Source organism: Vipera ursinii, assembly GCF_947247035.1.
Source record: "Vipera ursinii genome assembly, chromosome: 9".
Taxonomy (NCBI): Eukaryota; Metazoa; Chordata; class Lepidosauria; order Squamata; family Viperidae; genus Vipera; species Vipera ursinii.
In genome coordinates this window covers 9,482,054-9,488,859 of record NC_139523.1, presented here as the reverse complement: position 1 = coordinate 9,488,859, position 6,806 = coordinate 9,482,054, and positions in this window count along the sequence as shown.

Below are 6,806 nucleotides of genomic sequence, written 5' to 3'. Positions count from 1 at the left end.
CAACATCAAGTTAGTTTCTTTAACATCACAATCTACAACAATGCCCAATAAAAACAATTGCGGGGAAAACTTTATCTTTCTCTTAAAAATCTTTTGAATGTTCCACCAAGTCTTAAAGTTGCCAAGGTTGAGGACCCCTGTCTTAATCTGCCTGTTCCCCTGGCTGCGGCTCCCAAGGTCATCACTACAACAGGGCATCAAAGAAGTCAAGATGCAACCATACTATTTTTATTCTACCATCATTTTGGCTGTGTGGACACTTTCCCCCACCCCTTCTCCTGCCACTCCTGTATGAATGCAATCCGAACATTACGTTTAAACTTTCCTATTAGGAAGGAAGGGACAAGACTCCCATTTGCTCAATGACAGGCAGCAACGCAAAGGGGATTTCAGAGTGACATTTCATGCCTGAAAGCTGTCAGAAATGAAAATACTATTGCGAACAACATTTGGACTGCAGGCATTAAACCGGGGGTCTTCAAACTTGGCCCTTTTATGACTTATGGACTTCAACTCCCAGAATTCCTCAGCCAGGCACGCCAGGACAAGTTTGAAGACCCCTGCATTAGACCAAAAGAGAAACAAGATTTGGTTAAATGTTTGAACTATTAGTCTATTTGCAACGTTTGAAAAACCTGGTTTTTTTTCTCCCTAAGTCAGTGTTTCTCAACCTTGGCAACTTTTAAGTTGAGTGGGACCATCTTCCAGAATGCTGGCTGGGGAATTCTAAGAGTTGAAGTCCATGTATTTTGCTAAGCTTAAGTGAGAAAGCACTAGCCTAGGCAATACAGTATTGTGATAAAGAAAATCTGAGTCTGAAGGGATAGGGTAAAGAAAGCAATTCAGGAGAGTTTCCCTTAGTTTTCAGGAGACTAATAATAAGGGTGGGGAGAGGTCCTTTAAGTCATGCAGGACTGATTTCAGCCATTCGAGGTGGTCCAGACAAAATGCACCAATCTCGAGTACAAACACTACCTGTATTTTAAAGTTACAGTAACAGAACCTTGCAAGTTGCAAGAGGCGTGCTGTGGGTCCCATCTACAAAGAAGTGGCATTTTATGGGACTCAGGAGAACAGCTGTTTCTACCTTGGCAACCACCATATGTAACATCATATCTCCAGATTGGCCCTGACCCTTCTGGTTTTTTGCATGGCTTTGCCAACTGCTTTGGGGACCAGAGATGTTGTGGAACCAGTGAAGTGGCTGTACTGATTATTTTGATGAGTGGGATTTCCTTGTCAGTAACATTTATGTATTTTTTATTTGGTTTTATTGTTTTTCAATTGTGGTTTTGTGATTGTGTTTTGTTTTTATATTTGTTTTGTTTGTAACCGTCTCAGAGTCACATATATGAAATAGGTGACTATGAATGAATGAATGAATGAATGAATGAATGAATGAATGAATGAATGAATATTGGAAATTCCCATGGATGGTGACTGTGTATGGTACAGAATGTGCTGTGTCGGGTTCGAGGCTTGCTTCAGAAACTGGTGTATGGATCCATCTGTGATGCAAGTATCTTCCTGTTCTCGAAAATAACATCTGATAGTTAACATAGCACCAGTTCTTTTCCCCCTCCCCACTTTGCCTCTCATCAATTAGCAGAAGAAGTGTTTACTCTCCACCTGAAATGAGGAAAATCAACTGGTCCCTGCAGGTGAAAATGGATTAAATTCCCTCTGTCAGTCGTGCCAATGGCAGCTATTAGCACTCCAATCTATTCCCAGGGACTCGCTAGCAAAGGCGAGAATCATATCAAAGCCACTGGGATCACTTTAGACTAGCTTCTGTCAACTGTCAGTTTGGACAAGACATGCCAGCTGAACCAAAGGGGGTGGATTGCACTTAGATGCTCAGGACAGGCAGAAGTCCAGCCAGCAGAGAGAAAGAGGAAGGAATGAGAGAGGGAGGGCGGGCGGGAGGGAAGGAAGGAAGGAAGGAAGGAAGGAAGGAAGGAAGGAAGGAAGGAAGGAAGGAAGGAAGGAAGGAAGGAAGGAATTTAATGGACTACAGACTATATTTAGTAAACAGGTTTTTCTGGGCTTCAGAAGATCAGTGCTGAGAAATTGTTCAGGGGTTTTTTGCAGACATTCCAACTGCAGCACAGTGCAAAAGATTTTTAAAAATGTAAAATAATGTCTGCAAAAACTCTAATCAATATCTCAGGATTGATAGCCCAAAACTCAGAGGTCTTAACTACTAAATATATACAATAAATCCATGTTCTGGCTAGTTCAAGAAAACCATAAAACTAGACACACCAAGTGATACCGTGCAGCTTGTGATTCTGTGTTGTGGGAACGTATCTCATTTTCTACCATATTAGTGAGACCAGATTGTCATTTAAAGCACCATGTGTGGTGGATTTGTTTTTGGCTCAGCATATCTTCTGAATGCTGCAGTGCATTTTGTTAACCTGGGTTGGGATGTGCTGTGTTGTATAAACCCAGCAACTATGGGGCTTCAAGCCTCAAAATGCAGGTGTCATTTTGAGATATTGGACATGTTTCATTATGTCTATTAATATATTGATTCATCCATTTATTTTAAAGAGGAAATGTTCCTTCATTCCCGCAGATCCTGATGACCACCTTGTTAGACCTTCTATAATTGATGTGATTTAGGATTTGCCATCCGGATATCTAAAATGGCAAAGCCAGTGTCTACTATTCCCCCCAGAGCACCAACTTTCTTCCTCCCTCGACTGCCTATAGATATAGGTAGTCCTCGACTTACAACTGTTCATTTAGTGGTTCGCTTAAGTGCAGTGAGTCACTTAACAACGGTGGCAAGAAAGGCCGTAAAACAGGGCAAAACTCACTTAACTGTCTTGCTCAACAAAGGAAATTTTGGGCTCAGTTGTGATCGTTTATCAAGGACTACCTGTATTTCTATAACTTCTTAAATGCTTCACAAAGCAGAAGTCCTTGACTTACAAGAGTTCATTTAGCGACCGTTCAAAGTTACAACGGCACTGTAAAAAGGGACTTATGACCGTTTCCCACACTTAAAGCCATTACAGAATCCCCATGACCGCATGATCAAAATTCAGGTGCTTGGCAACTGGTTCATATTTATGACGGTTGCCATGTCCCAGGGTCGTGTGATCACTTTTTGCAGCCTTCTGACAAGCAAAGTCAATGGGGGAAGCCGGATTCACTTAACAGTCACATGATTCACTTTACAAGTGCAGTGAGTCACTTAACAATGGTGGCAAGAAAGGTCGTAAAATGGGGCAAAAAAAAAATCAACAACTGTCTCACTTAGCAGTAGAAATTTTGGGCTCAGTTGGTGTCGTAAGGATTACCGTACCTGTATTTACTCTGGCCCGAATCAGGGTGCTAACAATTAGATCAATAGATATATGAGTATCCCATATAAAAGCCAAGCTTATTTCTGTTCAGATTTGGAGGTAGAATCTGTCTGACATGTACTCTCAAAATGCTTGTTAATTGTGAATAGTTTTAATTGCTATTGTGACCAGGAGGCTGTTGACTTTCGCCTGGATGACCATTCCCCATAAATCTCTTATTAATAGCTATAGTTCTTTGAAACCTTTTCCATCCTATTAACTGTTAACCCCCTAACAGCAGGGGTGTCAAACTGCCGGCCCACGGCCCGGACGCATCACGAAGAAACTGCCCCCCCCCGATTGCCGGCAATGGGGAAAAAGTTCCGATACGTCGCACGACAACATGTGATGTCACGAGTTTGACATGTCTGCACAGGATATTCTTGCAATTTTTAAAATGTTCCTTTAGAATGTTTTTTGTTCTAAATTATTGTATTCTATGCTGATCTTTATGGGCTCAGTGGGTTAGGATGCTGAGCTTGTCGATCAGAAGGTCGGCAGTTTGGCGGGTCAAATACCGAGTGCTGCGTAACAGAGAACGCCTGTTACTCGTCCCAGCTTCTGCCAACGTAGCAGTTCGAAAGCACGTAAAAATGCAAGTAGAAAAATATGGACCACTACAGTGGGAAGGTAACAGCGTTCTGTGCGCCTTTGGCATCTAGTCATGCCGGCCACATGACCACGGAAACGTCCTCGGACAAGCGCTGGCTCTTCGGCTTTGAAATGAGATGAGCACCGGCCCCTAGAGTCGGAAATGACTAGCACACATGTGTGGGGGAACCTTTACCTTTAGCTATGCTGATCTTTAATTGGGTTGGTCTTGGATGGTATATTCAATTTTGATATAATCTGATTTATTAAATGTGTATGGCTGCCCATCTCATATATGTAACTGGGTGGCTGACAGATAAAACAAGATAAAAAACAGCCAATAATTAGAAAAACCTAAATAATATAAAAATAGCAATTGAGAAACTTTTATTTTGTTAGTGCCATTGATACCTCATTTTTTCTATTGTAACACAAGATGGTATGAGGGGGGTGTCTCTCCTCATTTTCTTGCCAACTCTGTTATTCTGTAATTCCCCCAGTGACAATCCAGTTAGATAGGTTGAGCTAAGAAAGAATGACTTGCCTGAAGACATAAGGAAACTATCTAGCTGAGTAGAGGTAGTAAACCTGTGTTTCCACAGCCCCATTCAACCTCTTAAGCCAGTGTTTCTCAGCCTTGTCGACTTTAATACATATGGACTTCAATTCCCAGATTTCCCCAGCTGACATTCACAAGAAATTCTGGGAGTTGAAGTCCACATGTATTAAAGTTGACAAGGTTGAGAAACTCTGTCTTAAGCACTCCATTACACAGCTCTATTATACAGGTAGTGTTTGATTTATGACCATAAGTGGGAGCAGAATTTCCTCCATTAAGCAAGGTGGTGATTAAGTGAGTCACTCCCAATTTTATGACATTTTTGCCACTGTTATTAGTGAATCACTGCAGTTGTTAAGTGAATCGTGTGATCCTTAAGAAAATCCAGCTTCCCCCATTGACTTTGCTTGTTGGAAGCTGGCTGGGAAGGCCACAAGTGGAGATCACATGATCCTAGAACACGGCAGCTTTCATAAACACATGCCAATTGTCAAGTGCCTGAATTTTGATCACATGACTGTGGGGATGCTGCTTCAGTTGTACATGTGAGGACTGGTCATAAGTCACTTTTAGCAGTGCTTTTGTAATTTCTAATAGCTGCTAAACAAATGGATGTAAGTCGAGGACTACCTATACACATCTCCATAAAGAGATATTTTCCTATCTGTTGGTACTGTTCTCCATATATATTTTTGCTTGTATTGAGAAAAAAAACTGCATCAAAGCACCCTAACTGTCCTCAGCGCAGTGTTTCTTGGCTGGATTGGGTTTACAAATCCTGATTCAGCCTACTGGCTGAGACTCTTGGGAGTACAGAGAAGAGAAACAAAGATGATTAGTGGGCTGGAGGCTAAAACATACTGTATGAAGAATGGTTGTAGGAATTGGTTATGTCTAGTTTAATGAAAAGAAGGACTAGGGGTGACGTGATAGCAGTCTTCCAATATTTGAGGAGCTGGCACAAAGTAGAGGGGGATCAACCTATTCTCCAAAGCACCTGAAAGCAGGACAAGACACAATGGATGGAAATTAATCAAGGAGAAAACCATCTTAGAGCCAAAGAGAGATTTCCTGTTGGTGAGAGCAATTAATCAGTGGAACAACTTGCCTCCAGAAGTTTCGAATGCTCCAACACTGGAAGTTTTTAAGAAGAGACTGGACAGCCATTTGTCTGAAATGGTATAAGATCTCCTGCTTGAGCGGGGGTGGGGGGTGGGGGTGGGGTTAGATCAGAAGACCTCCCTTCCAGTTCTGTTAATGTGTTGTTCTGTTGTTATTGGTTCTGTTAACCTTGATGGCAACAGATCAGAGAAGAAATTCCTTTGTTACTCTGCCCTTTTTGAAGTGGATTTTAACTGGCTCTGAAAGGGAAAAGGGACAAAGAAAACCCAGGACTGCAACAGGTTGATTCCTTTGCATAGGTGCCCAAGGAGTGGATGAAGTAAGCCAAGTATCCCGTTTGGAAGGTCTTGAAAAGGTCCCCTCAGGTGGGAAGGGGAATCACTATGTTCCACAGGTCTGGATGCAAGCACTTGTGAACGTGAATGGATGGAAACACCATGACTTGAGATAAATCCCATCTGACAGGTTTTGCAGTAGATCCGTTCGGAGCAAAAATGCCTGGTCCCCTGTCAGCCAGATTGAAATTATTAAGGAAGACAGACATCGCAGTGACAGTGAGAGCCTCAGGCAACCACATTTTCCGGCTGTTCAAGCTTTGAAGGTCAGAGCTCACATTGTACCAAACACTTAAAAAACACACTTGTGCATCCATGCACAAACACAACCGTGCATGTAATAGAACTTTTGCTTTGTCGAGAACAAGACAAATGTTTTTAAATTACAGAAGGATTTATATAATATACATTAACAGAAAAAAGAACAGTCTCCGAATTCAACGTGTCTAAGAGTCAGCCTCAAATCCTGGCAACTCCAAAGACACATCGCTGTTTTCTTGGCACATTGTTTTTTGGCAAAGCATAAAAAGGGTCTGCTTTTATCCAGAGCAGTGTTCTTCAACTTTGCCAAATTTAAGATGTTTGGACTTCAAACTCCACTCTGAAGTCCACACATCTTAAAATCCCAAGATTATGAAACACTGTTTCAGAATCTTATTTCAGGTTTTCGGTCTACCCGATAGCAGTGAGATTTTTCTGATGGTTTTCCTTCCAAGTTTTCCTTCCTACCCTGGGATAACCCTGCTGAGCTTCCCAACTCAGACAACATCACTTCAATGCTACAAATTGCTGAGGTGACCCGTGAAAACCATCTACTAAAATAAGTATGGATATTCTTCAACT